General features: G+C 40.1%; 1 protein-coding gene across 2 annotated transcripts in view; it reads right to left on the bottom strand.

Annotated features, from left to right (window-relative positions):
- PPP3CA (protein phosphatase 3 catalytic subunit alpha) overlaps positions 1 to 16,818 on the bottom strand; it is a 299,989-nt gene that overhangs the window by 179,173 nt on the left and 103,998 nt on the right. The window lies entirely within an intron of this gene.

Here is a 16,818-nt window from a genome sequence, read left to right as displayed (position 1 = left end):
ATAAACTGCCATTTTGTTTCCCTTGGAGGAGAAAGCAATGCATTACTTTTACTGGTAAGTTTCTCAGCAAGCTGGGCCCTAGGAGCTGAAAATGATCTGTTTCAGCTCGGGGGACCCCCTGGCTCCCCATCCTGGGAAAAATAAAAATCAGGGGGAACTGCTGCTTTAAGGTGCCACATAACAGTTTGGTAAATGCCTAATTATTCACCATATCTTCATGTAGTTGCTGAGAATGTAATCATGCACTGATTTAAATATGCATTATGAGCACACGCCTCACAATAAGAAGCTGTGTCTGAATGATGCCTTGATTTTGATGCTTGCTATAGATGTAGAAACAAGTTTCATGTTAGCATGATTCTACCAAATGTCCTGCTTTCCCCAGGATATTCCTAGTGCGCACAAGTCTGTAGGAAAGTACAACTAGGTCAAGAACAATTGCAGACCACATAAAAGCCTTGTTAAAATCACCAAGCCATATCTCGTCTTTTAAAGAAGGTATCGGTTTACATTTTTTAAACTGCCTCCTACTCTACCTCCATTATAGTGCTGACTCGCATGCAAACCCAATATGTGGACGTTTTACACCAGAACATTCCAAATAGAATTGATATCTACATTTGATGGGTCTGTGTAGGGGGGTGTGAGGGGCAGGGGACATTTTTTACTTTTGTTTTATATTTAACAAACTGGCGTACCTCAGAGTAGCCACGGTGCCCCGCCCTTCCAGTTTGGGACACAGGCTGCCTCCCCAATATGGCCGCCAGGGTCAGCCTTGCTCCAGCAGCCAATAGAAAACTGCAACATCAGGGGATGATGTTGCAACTTTCTATTCTTGATTGTGTGTCAAACACCTGAACACAAAACAAAAACACATATATTGTGAATCAGAGGATCCCGGACCTTAGGGGACCACAGATAAGCTCCAGGGGCCACTTGGTTCAGGTACACACACACACACACGGCAACTGCTGCTTTTCACCACGTTCATACAGACTTAACTTCTGGTTCATTGAGCCGATTCATTGTGTTTATTGCATACGCCAAGTTTATACGCCAAGTTTATACCCCAAGGCTAACGCAGTTGGCTACCCATTTAAGAGAGTCTCTCTTCTGAAATGTTTTATCTAATATGTATGATTAGACTAAAATAATCTACTTCATATAACACGAAAATGTGGATAACAAGTTACAATAATGAAACAATATAAAGAAAAATTAACTTACAATCTAGCTAAAAGGCTGCTGAGGTATAACCTGGAGATCCAGAGGTGGGAACCACAGCAGGGCCGTTTTGAGACCTTTGTAGGCCCTAGGCACTTTTATTTCTAGAGGCCTGTGTGTCCGATATTTTTACCCATTTTTGTGCTAATTTCATCGTTTGCTTGTTTCTTTCGATACTAGCGATATTTGGCATCGATACTTTTGTTTCGATATTTAAAAAGGTATCGATACTTTGAAGGCATTTTAAATTAAAATGTGCTGTTTTCTCTTATTTTGTGATTATTTTTGTTTGTTTAGGTATTTTTCAAGTGAAATATTGTAGGCCCTAAAAGGTCTGTGCCTAGTCGGCCTAATGTATAAAGCGGCCCTGATCCAAAGGAGTAGATGTAAAGCGGATCCGGACCGATGCCCCGTTGGTCGCGTTCTCCTGTCTCCACCGGTAAACCTCTCAGCTCGTGGACGCTCCGCAGCAGCCCCTCGTGACCTCTACGCATTTCGTACTGACGAAGTACGTTGTACTAAACGCTTAGAGGTCACGAGGGGCTGCTGCGGAGCGTCCACGAGCTGAGAGGTTTACCGGTGGAGACAGGAGAACGCGACCAACGGGGCATCGGTCCGGACCCGCTTTACATCTACTCCTTTGGATCCCACCTCCGGATCTCCAGGTTATACCACAGCAGCCTTTAAGCTAGATTGTAAGTTAATGTTTCTTTATATTGTTTGATTATTGTAACTGTTGATATCCACATTTGCTAAATATTTTAATGATATAAATTTATATTGCCTATACTTAGTGTGCCCTCTCCGTTTTTCTTTGTGTCTTTTGCTGTGTGAGCCCCTTTGGGAGCTCACACATTTTAGGAGATTAAGGAGTTCTCCTTACGGAAGGCAGAAAGAGTATAGAACTACTTCTGAGGACAGCACGAGCGCGGATTGCAATCAAAAACCTCATAACAAGAAAATGGTTATTTGTAAAGCTGCAGGTGGATTGATTAGTAAAAGTAGGAGTACATTTGCCACAAACATGCATCGCTGTTCAGTTCAACAAGCTAATCTTTCCCAATTCTCAAATGCAATGCCTGGACTCAGAATATAGAGATGTGTGTCTTGACGTCAAGTCAACGAAAGAACCGGCTTTCCAAAAATGACACCAGGTTTAATTGGACAAGGAGAATGTCTGCCTTTTATTCATTCGTTATTTCTCTAATCTGATGTCCTCCAAGATGCTAGTCTTTGCTGTGCTCTTGTAAAATCACCACCTTAAAAGCCAACATGTATTCAACAAATCCCATCCATTATCTAATCTCTTGCAGATGCATAAAACACAAGAAAACAGGACGCACACCTAATCTGCACAATCAAAATTAACAAAAATGTGGTGCTCTGTGCAACTTGACAGCCACAAAAGCAAAACCAGATGACACAGAATAACTTATTTAAAGAAAATATGTATTGTAGTGCCTGCTGCCAGCAAAGTTTCCATCCAAGAAAGACCTTTATCAAGGGGAAACCTATAACTAAATAGAACACAAAGCAGTAGTTGTAATGCACGTTTTCATCCAAATTACGTTAATCGCCATCAATTACCAGCAAAAACAGCGTCCAATTTTTTACGTGAAAATTGTATTCGGTTACTTTAAATAAACAATTCTTTTTCGCTCTCGCTCTCTCGCCCTTTCATTTTCTTTCGTTTTCTGTCCAAGTGGGTAGATCAGTTACACACCAGAACAAGCCGAAATCATTTCCTTTACTGCCAACCAAGCTACATGTCATCAGTAGATTACAGTACAGCCTTGTTTTCTACCTGCAATCCAAGTGTGCGCTGGTTGGTAAACGTCCTACATTTCCATGGAAAATGGAGACTGGAGCCCAGTCCTGATTTTACAAGTCTCATGTTGACATAGAACCAGGCTGGCAATACTGTACCTTGATCTGCAATTTAGCCAAGGCTACAAAGTTAGGCGTGTAATATAGTGGGCGCGCTACCGTGCACGCGCGTCAATTCAAATTGGCTGTGTCCAGACCTGGCGTTCTATACTTCAGCCGCGCGCGCACACGGCGGTGAGCAGCGGCACGGCAGATCACAGCAAATACATGAAAATCTATATTTAAAATCCACCAGTGGGTTATATCCAATGGCGGTTTTGGATTAACCCGCGGGGATTGAAACTAGTAATCCGTCGGCGGATTTTACATGGCGAAACGGATTTTGAATGGAAAACTCCGCAAAATCCAGTAAACAGATTTGGACTGATTCGCCAATCTCTACTGATGAACAGCTCCCCAATGTTTCCTTCCATTGAACGAAAGGCAGGTCATGCAGACACAAGGAGTATACTATGGGGCCTACTCAAACTCCGGTTATGGCGTTTGTGCGAAAAAATTGCGGTGTGCATTTCATATTCATGGTTTGAAGAGGGACAGCAACGTTAGAGGCCTCTGAGGTTTGAAGAAGACTTGTGTTGTATGTACTCATAAGCACTGCAGGGTGTTTCCTAAACACCCTCTCCTATTTAAAAATAGACCACCACTAAAACTATATATAAACCTCGAAAGTAAGTATAGCAGCAAAAATGAGGCAAGAAGAAGAAACAGAACAGGAATAATTCTAGCAATTGTCACTCCAATGCTTTCAAAACGAGAGCTTGAAAAACAGAGCCTCACATCCTGGCCCCTTCCAGACTCTCTGTGTATACAGTCACACCCAGGTTTTTTTCCACAAGTCCTGAATTGCACACTACTGTATCACGTTTTGGTTTTGTTCGCTTTCTGAGGGAGAGAACAATAATTGAACGTTATTGAAAATCTGCATTTACTGAAACAGCCTAGTCCAAAAAAACAAAGCGAAGGACAAAAAACCAAATCAACAAGATTTTCCAGCTCTGCCCCCAAAAAACATTTAGAAACAGCAATCCATACAATGTCTTACATGTGTTTTTTTAAACTAATTCAGTGCTGTAGTATTAGATAACTTACTGCATTTTTTTTTTAATTCATCTCCTAATGCCATTTTTAATGAGTTTTAATATAATGAGCATTCTTTGATTTCTATAGCAGGTTTTAGCCCACTTCCCCAGCAGTGCAAGATATTTGTAACACTTTTCAGTTTGTGATCATTTGTTGCCAATGTTCCCAGCTGTTTGAGCTGCAAACTGTAACACAAGATAATGTTACCGTAGTAATATAAGAATACATTGTAGCTGTTGAGTTACAGTGACTAAAGGATTGATTTGAAGTGGAAAGGCAGACATTTAATGAACTCTGGGAAACAGGATTTTGCTGCTCGATCACGGGAGAACCAATTGATCAGCAGTTTAGGTATTTCGTTTTCAATAAAAGGTAATGAAAGGCTGCATATATTAAAACAAAAAAAAATGTATTTTTATTTTTAAGCTGCTTGGATTACCTTTAAAGCCATATTTTCAGCCAATAACCATTCTTCATGTATAATATACTAGGTGTAGTTTTGGAAGGCCCCAGAGTCCACCAAAGGACATGTTAGGGTGAGGAAGATACAGACCAGTTGGATAACACATATACTTATTTGGGTTTTTCCTGTGGTCACGTCCACTTATCTCTGGTGCAAATACACTCAAAGCGGTGTCCTGTTTAAACCACTCACATTCAGCAGTACGACAAACACAAAGTAATTTGAGCAGAGTCGGTGTCCAAAGTAGTGGGATCCACTGTTTATTGATTTCACATCTTAATGTGCAGATGTTTTAACCTTTTCGGGGGAATTAACCTCCCTTCGTCATAGACACTTGACAAAGGGGGGTTTATCGCCCTGAAATGTTATGTTAAACCCTCAGCATATTAAAATGTAGTAACTTTCTGTTTATTGTACTGAGAAAGATACAGCCCACAAGGGTCAATGCTGAAAGCATCCTAACAGATAGAACCGGTTTGGACTCCAGAGGAACCTTCTACAGGTATTTTTTAAGAAGACCAACAAAAACATATATATGTTCCTACTTAGAAAGAAATATTACCTGTTCAGTGTAAATCCTAAAACACGTAGCTATCCTAACACTGTCCTATACAGTAAAACAGTTTTAAGACCTGTTTCACAGCTTCAACAGGGTCTAATTGTGAAAAGTCTGTCCTAATATTTCCAGTGTTACCCAGTTTGGAAAATCCAGGAGGCAAGTACTATTTTCATGGGAGATTTAGGAAAACATAAAAAAGGTACATTATCTACAAGCACATGGTTCCTTTCGGAATACAACTATGAAATTGCTAAACTAACTAGTATTGTTAGAAATGCAATTTTGTTAGTGACTTTAACCAGTTCATGAATTACTAAAGCAACAGAAGCAGGTTGTGTTAAACAACAAAAGTAAAGATGCCACATAATCCCTCTTTAATCAGTCTGGATGTCAAGGGTTGATCTTTGGCTGGAGTGGATCCCAGTGACAGGAACAGCAGGGAGAGGGGTCACAAGCAGAGGTCGGATGTAGGCGGCAGATAGCATGGTTGGGGTCACAAGCAGAAGTCAGAGGCAGGCGTCCGATAACGTGGTCGGGGTAACAAGCAGAGGTTGGAGGCAGGTGGCAGATAGCGTGGTCAGGGTCACAAGCAGAGGTCGACAACGAGGAGACTGGAACAGGATAATAGCAATAGCAACAGCAGTAAACACAAGAACCTAGCAAGAGTTGGAGGAACCAGTATAAACAGGCACTGACAGACAGGAAGAAGTTTATATATTCAGGCTGAGAGTAGAGCACAGGTGCAGAGGTGTCAGGTTACAGGGTCTGGAATGGTCCTTGAGAGAGCTAGCAGAGCAGCAGCAATTCCAGTGGACAAGTATGGGTACTGCAGGCGTAGAACATGACAATGGAACTGCAATGGTTCAGGTTTGTGCTAATGGATGTTCTATGGGATTCTTAACCAACATTTGTAATATAATTCAATTATTTTTTAGAACACAGTTCACTCACGGTCAACTTGTTTACTTTACTTTCGCCATCCTAAATACTGTAGTTTCCCGTTTTAAGTTATGGTGATATAAAGCAGTATTTATATAACCACAATTTAAGAACAACTGTCATTATAACTCATCACTAAAATCTTGCTGTCACTTCTGTATTCTTTCCTAATTTCGGTCTACACTATAGATATTCACGGAATAGGACATCTTGCCACCAGCACCTCGCCGCAGCTATTTCGCTGCCGCCGGCTAAGATAACTAAATTAGCATTTATTAGTATTAGGGGATAAGGTTAGGGATTTTAGGGAAAGGTGTAAGGTTAGGGGCTTACCTTTGTGGCTAAATATCCCGGTAGCTATATGTCCTAGCCCGCTGTATTAGCATCTCTGAGAATCTTAAAGGCATTTGGAGGATCCACATTAGAATAGTTACTTTGGAAAGGGAGGCACCTAAAATGATCACTATTTCCAAATATATCCGGGATCAAAGGAATGGTTCATCCCAATAGAGAGATTAGAGGAACAGAGATTTTACCAGCAACATAGAAGAGAGTTTGTTACACAGGAAGAGCAGTGAACATTTTTTTTTATTTCGTATCCATGGAGATTATGATTGCAGATACAGTAGATTTGTTTAGGGAAAGGTTAGTTCTGTGAGAAATCGGATTGCCCAAACTAGTGTAAGGAAGACCTTTTCCCCTTTGTGACATAATTGACAAATGTGTCACTCGTGTTTCTGGTGTTCTTTCATGTATATCAATGCAGGACGAGTATCTCTCCCAATTAGTATGTTACAGTATTTTTAAGGTTAAATTGAATGGATGTGTCTTTTTTTTATTATAATTTACTATGTAAGCCTACCGGTGTTATTATTTCTATTCTAAACCGGTGCTATAGTCGGAGAGTAAGCTATAATCCCAAAAGAGGTTGCTAAAGAGCAGAATGAATGAGTACAAAAAGTAAGACGAGTATGAAAGATTAGGAACTACTAGGCTACAGTTCATAAACAGAAAAGACAAATCCTCACTTTCGCCCAGATAGTGCTAGAAAAGCAAGCTTTAATAAGTAATGAAAAGTTCAGTCCGCGCTCTGGCTCTTTAATAAGTGTTGTTGGGTAGCATGAGCTGCATCGGCACATACAGTATGTACTGACTAGCGAAACTGAAGTAGAAGAGGCTAAAAGAGACGAATCGATAACCAAATCAGGGGCGGACGTTAACCTAAATGTACGTTAAGGTAATTATAAAGCCTACGCACTAATGCGAATAACATCACGTTAACCCAGTGCTACTGATTGAAACAAGGCACGGTTATTTTTTTTATGGCCATTAGTACTAACGGAGAAGGGCAGGGGATGGAGAGAGCTATTTTAGTAGAGTCCCAAGCAGTATCTATATCTAGAGATATATATCTATATCTCTCCTCGATCCTCCCTCCAAATAACAAAAAAGAGCACACCTAAATAAAATATGCAAAGTATATTTAAATGACTCACACCCCACCGCTCCTGAAAGAGTTGTCAGTATAGGTCTTATGGAAACATAAGGGTCCTTGGGATGAAGGGTGTAGTGTCAGTCCTAACAGGATCAAAATCCACAACCTCTACTATTCAGGGCAGCAGCTCTAGCATTGAACGATCTCTGATTCTGTCACAGCATATATTAGAGCTCTGCTGCTCACACTTGGTAGGGGTCTGCTTTTAAAGGAAGTCCAGAGTGTCCACGTGTATGATTAGCTACAGGTGTGAACAGTAAAACTGTAATGTATGCTGTGACAGGGGAGCTATGATAGAATAACCAACAGCGAACCAAACAAAGTCTGAAATTGTATTTTTAAAAGTATCAGCAGCTCACACCTGCAGTGACCATGTTCATAAATATTAATAGTAAGGCCTATAATGGAACATGAACAGTGTCTATTCTTACACCGGGCTTCACTCATTCACTTCTTAATATCATGAAAGGGACAACGGAGGAATTCATACTTTGTGAAGGAATTGATGGTGGCTACCACTGTGAGCTATGTGCCTGCAGGGAAGGGAACCACACAAAGTTATCTTCAGACCTGTAACTCGTGGATATTAAGGGAAGGCTAGGAAGATGTATTGTAGGAATGCATAAAGATTAATTTTCAAAAGGAAGGGTAGTAAAATAATATGGATACCTAAAAGTAATGGCAATGTCTATAGGTTTCGCTTCGAACTACATAATAGTGAGAACCATTGATGGAATCAGTGTGACCCAACTATATTATATTTAAGTAATAATCCCCGAAGAACAGGGCATTACTGGCCAATAATGCCCCGGCTGGAAGAGTTGAAGGCCCGAGGCGAAGCCGGGGGACTTATTCCAGCCCGGGTATTATTGGCAAATAATGCCCTGTTCTGAGGGGATTATTACTATTATAGGCTAAATGTATGCTTTTTTTTTCACTAAAAAGATACTTTTGTAGTCATATTGATTTTTATCAACTTTATTGTCTACCTTCTTTTGCTTTTTCTGCATTTTTATTAAAAAGAAATTGTACATTCACACAGCCCACTCCACACACACACACACTGGAGCCCCACCTACACACTCACAATCACTCTGCATACACAAACACACTCTGCGGCCCCTCCTCATCTACACCTACAAAACACACTGCAGCCCTCCACCACCCTCTACACTCGCAAAACACACACACACACACACACACACACCAGCCCCCTCTCTAGACCCACAAACACACAGTGCAGCCCCCTGTAAACCCACAAAACTGCAGACACACACCAAAACACAATCTGCAGCCCACCTCCACCCACTGACACACTGCAGCCCCCCTCTACACCCACAAACCACACTGCAGACACACAAACAAAACAGACTGTTGCCCCCTCTACATCCACAAAACACACACCTGCAGCCCCCCCCTCTACACCCACTGCAGCCCCCCTGTAAACCTACACACTGCAGACACACACTGCACCCCTGCACCCCTGCACCCCTCCTCCACCCACAAAACACACACTGCAGCCCCCCCCCCCCTCTACACCCACAAAACACACACCAACAGAAGACACACCAATAAACATTCTGCTGGCCCCTTTACACCCACAAAACAGACAGAAGACTCACAAACCTTTCCCCTCACTCTCCTGTTCGAAGCTCTCTGCAGGCAGGGTGGGGGAGGAGTCAGTGCCTTGCTGCTGCCTCCTGTCCAATCTCCTCCCCTGTCTGAGAGCTAGACTCGCTCTTTGTGAATGAAAACTGAAAGCTGATTGGCTGAAAAACTTGGCAGGGTGCCATAAGTTCCGGCCCATTACATATTGGGAGGGTAAGAGAGAGGTGGGGGAGAAAGGGGGTAGAGAGGTGGGGGAGAGAGGTGGGGGAGAAAGGGAGTAGAGTGAGGGGGAGGGAGGGGGAAGGAGAGGGGGAGAGAGAAGTGATGGGGGGGAGAGAGAGGTGAGGAGGGAAGAGAGAGGCTAGGGGAGAAAAGTGAAGTGGGTGATGGGGGGGAGTGGAGGGGGAGAGGTGGGTGTAGGGGGAGAAGAGGAGGAGAGGTGAGTGGAGTGGAGATGGGGGCGGGAAGTGGAGGGACTGTGATATTAATTACAACTAAATAAAAAGCAAATACAAATGACCTTAGCACAAGCTATAGAAGTGGTGAGAAATATTACTTTGTTGCAAGTAACAAAGTTACCTGTTGGGACAGGGCAGCTTCTGACAGCACCAGCAGCTGTGAGAGAGGGAGAGACTGCATATGCTGCCAAGCTGTGTGAAGAGAGGTGCTGTGAGAGGGAGAGACTTCATATGCTGCCGAGCTGAGCTGTGTGAGGAAGGTGCTGTGAGAGGGAGAGACTGCATATGCTGCCGAGCTGTGTGAGGGAGGTGCTGTGAGAGGGAGAGACTGCATATGGTGCTGAGCTGAGGAGCGGAGGTGCTGCCGGAGCTTGGACCAGGAGGGGTATTTACAGTTAAGTATTAAAATTGCCAGTTTTTTCTCAGCGCGCTCTCCTGTATCTCTGAAAGGTGAATTGGCAAGTTGCCAAAAATTCTGGGCATTACTGAATGAATAATGCCCGGAATTCTAACCAATCAGAGAGCAGGGAATGCCCGGAATTTTACTGCTTTAGCCTATAATATTCAATAATTACCCCTTTCTGCTAGTATGTGATCTCTTGCCACATGAAATGTATGTATGTTATGTCATCTATGTATACAGGGTAGCATAATATCCCTTCCCCAAGGTTTGTTATATTGTCTGAGAGAATCAACATGGTGTTTAAAACCATACAATGACTTTTGAAACCTTAGTAGGATTTGCTTGCCTTTCATTTTGTACAGTGAGTTGATTCTATTAAAATACATCGCCCACACATAAAAATTCACTGCAATATTGATTGTATTTCTGCTTGGCTGCTATAACCTACTTTTGTCAGTCTGACCAGCACCAACATTAACTAAATAATAATAATGTACGACTATATTCCAAATATATATTATATGTTCAGTATTTTAAGGTGTTTAACTCTGTAGTAAAATGTTATAATGTAGCTCTTTCTAAGATCCAAAGCCCAAAGTCTATCCAGAGCAGTTAATGACAAAATATGCGAAGTGGATGCTGAATACAAGATGCTTCCCATTGTTGCAGATGCATAATGTTACCCTATCAGTAAAAGTTTACTCCGCCTGGATAGCAGCAATACAGCTGTAAACACACCACTGTGAAGAGTTGGCCAAGAACATCTAGATGAAGCTATGGACTTTCTTTCAAATATGAACTTTGTAAAAGTTTGTGTTGACCTTCTAATGTATTAATTCTATTTTTTTGCATCCTTTCGGTATGTATGCTTGTGATCTTTACATTTCTTGGCATGTCCATTATAATAAATACATAATAACTGGAGGAGCCTAAGAAGCAATACACATGGATATATACACATTTTCCTTAACATATTGCAAACAATATATTTATATATGAAATAGAAAATATCTCTTTTATTGAATCTAGATCAACTAGATACATATTCATTTCATCTCCATCTAGTTTATCTAGATTCAATAACAGAACTTATCTTTTTGAAACAGTCAAATGAAATAGCGGACAATAGCAGGACTTCTGATCTACATCAATTGCATAGTAAAGCTTTCCTTTGACCACTAGTTTGGCACGTCTTTTCAATTATGTTTATTAGAGGAGCATTCATACTGTACACAAAGAAAGACGCTTATTCTAATAGTAAAACCTACAATATTAGTGATTTAAGTTAGGTTATAAATAACACAACGTACAAGAATTGACCACGGTGGATAAATAAAAGTAAGTAGATGTTTTACAACAGGGCTTAAATTCTGCATCACAAAAAAAAAAGATGACTTCAATGTGTGAAAGATCAAGTCTCCGCTAACAACTGGGAAATTCAAGCCAGATAATAATAAATCAAGAACCAACGTGTGGCTTCAAGACAAGACACTCCGTCTTTACCAGCCTTCCTCACATCAGTCACTAGCTTATTTGCTGTTCCTTTCCTTCGTATATGAAAGGGTAATACAAAAGGAACAATCTCTTGAAAACCCTACAAAATTTGTTAAAAAAAGAAATTAAAGAAAGTGCTCAAATTTCCCTTCTCCCCCACTGTTTGCAAGATAGCCAGCACAGATTGCACCTATAGCATATATGTGTGTGTTTTTTTTGCAGAGTTCTGGACTAGTAAGTATTTATGTCGATATAATGTTACATATTTAGGGCCTGCACTATAATACAGATAGACTGGTAAACACCGATCAGGATCTTCCAAATCTACCATGCACAAGACTTATGATCACAATCAATGGTAAACGCATTCAGCCCCTGTAAGTGCAGAACCCAAATCCCAAAAAACATATACATTGTGTCAAAAAGAGTGCTACCACGTCATGTACATTGTGTCAAGAGTGCTAATGGGATTGTGAGCTCATGTATAGAACAAAAGACAAAAATCCCAAGTGCTACATCCAACTTGACAAGTACTTAACTATATAATGTATTTGTTTATCTTCTCATAAGCATGGGTCATTTAGTTAGAACTTAAATAAATGACCCATGCTCATGAGAAGATAAACAGATAAGTATTTAACTAAATAATTTGTCAAGTTGGATGTAGCAGTAGGGCGTTTTGTCTTTTATTCTACACATGGTAATCATACTTATTGGAAATGTACATGCCAGTCAATACGGCGGCAAAAAGGTAATTTAAAAATAACAGGGGAAAAATAAATTGTTGGTGGATACTTGAGGTTAGGTTACATAGCAGAGAAAATAGGTGCAGGTCTTGGAGTCACCAGTACTCAGTAAACACACCAGTATTTTTCAACCCTCTCCTCAGGACACCTCTGCCAGACCAGATTTTAAGAATTATTATTGAACACACACACACACACCGTGAGGATTCGTGTTTCCAACATGGATGGCTCCTGACCTCACTGCTTTAACCAAGATGGCCGCCTATTCAGGAGCCAGCCTCGACTTGAAATGGCAATTGATTTCACCTGACGAGTCCTTTAAACGACTCATTCCTTCTCAGTTCTTGCCTGTGAGGTACTATGTACCTTGGCTCCTGCGGTATTTTCGGTCTCCTGCTCTGCCTGTCTATGGACTACTTTGCCTCTCTCCTGCCCCGACCTTGGAACTGTGACCTTGACTAAGCAGCTGCACCCTGCCCCGACCCTGGAACCAGACTCCACTATTTGTACTCGTTTAGGATCCAGATCCCAGGTACTGGTCGGTCTATACTCTCCATCTCTGCCTAGCGGGTCTGTCTCCTAGAAAGTAACTACCAACCATAACAGCTGCAGGATTTTTCAGGCATGGCACTGCCCGAGGGGCTCAGGAATATTCTTGTACCGGGTCCACCCTATCACAAGTTCCACTTCGTACACTGCTGTAAAGGACTTTAAAGCTGCAGTTCAAGCAATATCCTGCAAGTGTGTTTTTTTTTTAATAAATCAGTTCTGTAGTAAGAAAAAATACTTTTAGCATTTTCTGTTTAAAAAAAAAAAAACAACTATGAAAGACCAATTTTCTTGTATTCTATTTTAACAAGCATTTTTGTTCCTATAGCAACCATTTACATTCCCCAGATCTAAAGATGTTGCCAAACTTCGCCGATTAATAGACGGAGAACGAATTGACCGGCAGCTATGCAGTTCTTTAGGGAAGTAGAGATTGCCCACATGAAACTATTGAAGTAAAAAAAAAAAAACGGGAGCTTTAACTGCAGCTTTAAAAACAGTATTAAACAGTCGTATTACAAATCATTACATTACAAAAGACATTACAAAACACAATGTCAAAACCCATCCGAGCATTTATTTGCCATGGAAAAATGTTGAACGTTAAAAAAAATTATATAAGATATTTATACTTTTCCAATTTTTATGGGCCACAAGTGCTATGATGGAAGGTCGTGTAAGACATTTTGTGAGTAAAGTATGCTTGAAGAAAAAAAAGATTAGGCCTACTCTATATCCCAATTCAGTTATACCGTTACCTTTCTCAACACGGCACATGGAATAATACGGGTACAGTCAGTCGATGCTGTGAAGAGTTTTTGGTACCCGATATAGTTGTGACACAAACTTTTTTTTATTGCAAAGTAAACGTATTTCTTTTATACTGTAGGATATATATCAAACAAAATGACAGTCTTGTATTTATTTTCTCCGGTGTATTCTATATTTATTTTTCTCTTTCAATTCCTGATGTCGGCTCCTTGTAACCTTGGGCAAGTCACTTTATCTCCCTGTGCCTCATGTACCAAAATCATAGATTGTAAGCTCCACGGCGCTGGGACTGTGTCTGTAAAAAAATTCCTGTGTATCGTGTACCACGCTCTATACTGTAATTGTGAAGCGCTTTGTGTCCCAATGAGAGAAAAGCACTATATGAAATAAAGTTATTATTATTAATAACTATAACCTATTCCATTCCAATATGGATGGATACTCCATTTGTAAACAATAAAACACATGGCCTATAAACTATATTGGATTATGTTTTTGGCATCTATTGGGTTATAAGTGTATGAAAAATTCAACAGCATTAAATGGACGTAAATAATTTATTTTGAAAGGGTGCATAATGGACAAAAAATGTGCATGGTTACACAAGCACTCTTGGTTCCATCAGCTTTCGTAAGGAGTCAACACTTCAACTGCACTTATTAAATAAGTTTACAATGCAAGCTTTGGCAGGGAAAAAAGCAAGACAGAAAATGGAAGCAAAAAATGTATGCACCAAAGAATGCTAATAACGACTTCAAAGCAACAACCTCCACAAATAAAGTGACACTAACAAGGAAAGGACTAATATTGTACCAGAACGCCAAAGTAACAAAGTAAGCTACATGGACCAAGTCATTTCACATACTGTATAGCTAAATGCCTCACCTGGTCAGTGTAAATATGAATAACTGCATACAGAACAAGTTTGTAGAGCAAATATCAATATAAGTGTGTGTGTATACTGTATATATATATTTTTTAGGAGACAAACTGCCTGCAACAGACTAAGCAAATAATGAGTACTTAAATTAGTAATATAATAACCACTAACGGTACTAGGGACTAGAAGTAATATAACAATGAAAAGAAAAGCGTCCCAACTCGGCACTCAAGTATACTCAGAACAAATATCAAAGAAAATTATGATTTATTTAACAGCATAAATAATCAAATATAAAATACAAAAAATATTAAAACAAACCCTGACATCCTCCTGTGATAGAATATGTATCAGACAAGGGAAATCCCCTATGAATATACTAATGTACCCCTAGTACCCAAGGCAAGGGAAAAAAAGCCTATAAGCACAAAATTTATTTAGAACAAGGGGTTAACAATAACCCCTTGAACCTACAAGGCCGGCCTCACCCCTAGTAAATATAAAACCACACAGCAAGCATAGATAACACATGCACCAAATTGCCTAATACATGCTGATGTCAAATACATATATTATATACATACACCGTAAATGCAGTTGGTATAATCAAGGCAATCTAGGCACAGTACCAAAAAGAGACTGTTAGTATGGGATTAACAATGGTTAACAGTTCACATCAGTTACCATAGTCCATGAGACCATCCATGCCACACTGTGATAGTAAAATGTCCAAAGGGTAAAGATCTTCCAATTGAGGGGTCCATCCGCAGGGGAGTCAGGGAAAAACAAACGCCCCAACACGTGTTTCACCTCCGCTTCATCATTGCTGATCCCATACTAACAGTCTCTTTTTGGTACTGTGGAAGAACGTGGTGTGTGTGGTGCTCAAACCTGGGCAAGTGTCCTATTGAGACATATGACATATTATAACCATTATATGGTGGTCCGGTGATAATGGAGTGCCCCTCAATAAATTGCAGAGAAACTGAGTAGTACTGTAGGGGAAGTGACCACTTGTCACTTCCCCTACAGTACTACTCAGTTTCTCTGCAATTTATTGAGGGGCACTCCATTATCACCGGACCACCATATAATGGTTATAATATGTCATATGTCTCAATAGGACACTTGCCCAGGTTTGAGCACCACACACACCACGTTCTTCTGGATACATTTCAACAAGTGGTTGCTCACTGGGAGTATTCCAATCATATACACCGGACCATAGCAAACTCATCCACAGAGTTCTACCGCAGGTTTATTTTTGGTTGCCTTTATTGCTACACATACAGGGATTAATCCCCATTCTTTCCTGTTTGGGGGCAGATATACCATATAAGTGGTTTTTTTCATTTTTTTCATTTTTTCATTTTTTTACTTTTTTCATATTATTATTTTTTTCATTCTTTCCACACTTTTCAGAATTTGCTTATTTACAAGTATATTAATTTACAAAATTACACTTGATCATTCTACGCACTTATATAATGGACATGGAAGATCTAGGAGATAATGATACTCAAAATGTCACCAGTGATTATGTATCCAACTATTTGGACATGACTCAAAGATCCAAAAAAGCAAAACGTATGTTTGAAAATCAGCCCAATCCAGATTGTGAGGACTCATCAGATTTACACGATTTATTTCTTAAATTTAGTAAATTACTTATTACTGACACCAGAATATATTGGGACCTCATATTCTTGGAAAATTATTTGCTGGCGAAAAGAATTCCTAGGGGGCTACGGGTAAAAAAGTCTCCCACATTTGGCTTTATAAATCAGGACTTTGAGAGAGAATGGAAAATGATCCTCAATGATTGTTCATCTAAACTAATATCTTTGATCATTAAAGCCAAATCTAAGGAGAAATTGGACCTAGAAAAGGACATTAAAGTTTCACAAAAACATCTAGCTAAGTTCTCAAAAATGGAAGGATTTAAATCATTGGACATTAATCTGGCCAAATCAATTAAAGATTTTGAAAAAGACATTTTAGAAAAGAAACAACAAAAGTTTGAACGGGACAAGCTCGATTATGAGCGTAACCAAGTGTATGTATGGGAGAGATCTACACCTAACAGAAGGTCCAACCGCACTTCATACCCCACTCACTCCACCCCAGAGGACAAGACCAATAACACCTGGGCTAAAAAATCAATTCTTAAATCTAAAGCAGATTCGGACACTTCGGACACAGAATATTTGGGTCATACGGTCTCTTTCTTCAATCCAAATGATGGGGACAATACACATTCAG

The sequence above is a fragment of the Ascaphus truei genome, chromosome 1 (assembly GCF_040206685.1).
Source record: "Ascaphus truei isolate aAscTru1 chromosome 1, aAscTru1.hap1, whole genome shotgun sequence".
Lineage (NCBI taxonomy): Eukaryota > Metazoa > Chordata > Amphibia > Anura > Ascaphidae > Ascaphus > Ascaphus truei.
This window is presented reverse-complemented; position numbering and strand designations above follow the sequence as displayed.